Source organism: Charadrius vociferus, unplaced genomic scaffold, assembly GCF_000708025.1.
Source record: "Charadrius vociferus isolate BGI_N301 unplaced genomic scaffold, ASM70802v2 scaffold1039, whole genome shotgun sequence".
Lineage (NCBI taxonomy): Eukaryota > Metazoa > Chordata > Aves > Charadriiformes > Charadriidae > Charadrius > Charadrius vociferus.
Window position 1 is genome coordinate 409,682 of NW_009650167.1, and position 2,221 is coordinate 411,902.

Here is a 2,221-nt window from a genome sequence, read left to right on the forward strand (position 1 = left end):
GCCCCCCTCCTCGCCAGCTGCCTGAGGCGGCCCGGCACAGCCGCAGGATGGGCTCTCAGCCCCGCGCTGGCACACAACGCTGCTCACACCCCTGTGGGAAAGCGGGAGGTGACACAGCAGCACGGCTCCGCTCCGGCACCCGCGTTTAACCCCAGGGAGCTCTGCCAGGAGCCCCGGGGAAAGGCTGTAAGGGAAGCGAGAGCCCCAACAAGAGGAGGTTTGGGATCCAGGGCTGCACGGGGGAGGAGGGAGCAGGAGGGATGCTCGCGAAGAGGGACGGGGCAACGTGCCGTGCGATGCTCCGCACCACCGCAGGGCTTGGCCTCAGCGCATCTCCTCCGCACAGTGAAAACAAGACTCGATGACACTTTCACTCTGCGTCACCCTGTACTGAAATTACACAGCAAAGCCCGGCGCTGGAGGGAAACATCATCCTCCCCACCGGGTACCAAAGCCTCCCTTCCCCTGGACCAGCCCCACAGGCAAGAGACTGCAGCCTCTGCCACACACACACAGAGACACGAGCACACACGCAAAGAGACACACGCACACACACACAAAGACACAAGTGCAGACACGCGCACGCCCGCTCCCCGCTGCCCCTGAAGCCGGGGGGACAGTTCCTGCTCTGCCCGGGGTGGGAGGCAGTGGGGCTCTCGGGGGATGCGGGCTGGGCAGGGAGGTGCTGAGAAGGAACAGGGGGCCCTACAGCATCGCAGCAGCCTGGAAACCCCCTCTGACAGCCCCCGCAGGTGCCTGCGGGACTCACAAGGGGGGTGTTGGGTTTTTTTTGGGGGGGGGAACTGCCCCCCCAGGTCCCTGGTGAGAAGCAGGGCCAGCCACCGCGCTGCCCGGGATGCTGCGCAGACATGGGGTCTCTTCCGCACCCGGACCCGCTCGGTGTGGTTTGGCCCCGCCGGACCAGGCGAGATCCGCGTTAGCCGCAGCTCAGCCCCGCGCCGCGGCCGCAGCTCCTGGTGCAAACGGCCTTTGACACAAAGCACAGTCGGTCTCGCTGCAGCCAGACCCCCCCGCAGCAGTTTTTTTACCTTGCAGGCATATTTTAAAACAAATGTCCTCAGCATGTTTATAAAGCTAACGCCACCTTCACGCTGTGGGCATCTCCGCAAGCGCTCTGTTTCGGCTTGGAGAATCATGGAATGGTTTGGGTTAGAAGGGACCTTAAAGATCACCCAGTTCCCCTCCCTGCCCTGGGCAGGGACACCTCCCCCCAGCCCAGGTTGCTCCAAGCCCCGTCCAACCTGGCCTTGAACACCTCCAGGGATGGGGCAGCCACAGCTTCTCGGGGCAACCTGCCCCAGGGGATCACCACCCGCACAGCCAAGAATTTCTTCCTGAGATCTCATCTCAATCTCCCTTCTTCCAGTTTGAAGCCGTTCCCCCTCACCCTATCACTACATGTCCTTGTAAAAAGTCCTTCCCCAACTCTTCTGTAGCCGCTTTAGGGACTGGAAAGGAGAAGCCACAGTCCCATCTGCCCTGAGAGGCACAGGCAGGAGACCAGAGAGAGATGTTACAGCCCATCTTCTCCACTCTATCTTCCACTTGCCTTTTGACATGAGGTTCTGCATCAAACACGTTTCAGTACCGGCTCTGGCAGTGCCCCAGCGCAGCACGAGCCTCACTTTTCCACAACCATCTGTTTTTTTCCTGCAAGCAGCTCCAGAGAGGATTGGCGGAGCAAAGGGGCACCGATCGAGGACGCAGAACAAGTTTGCTCCTGCAAATGCCGTCAGCGTGTGTCGCAGCTCGGTTGTACAGCGACACTGGGGAGCTGGAAGAGAGCAGAGCTGCAGCACCCACGGCAGGAACGCAGGACCCAGACCCTCCTGCCCTTCCAGTGCTCCGGGACAGCTCGAGAACCTTCTCCGTGTGGTGGGAACCGTGGCCTCGCACGCAGCAGCTGCCTGAGATGCCGGGACGAGTGCATCCCCGGGGGCAGGCGTAGCTGTTTCTCAGCAGAATGCCTTCAGCTGCAAAATTCACCTGCCCGGGATCAAACCCAGCCACAGCCCCGCTGCCTTCGGGAGACTCCGCTCGGACTGTTCTTCCATCGGGTGTTCCACCGCAGGGCACGAGCTGCCGAGCAGCTCTGGCGGCACACGGCGAGACACACATCCCCGGAGCGGATGCCCCAGGAGCCGGCAGTTTCGGCACGGCACCCCGCTGTGGTTTTTCTTCTTTCAAGACATCGCTGAAC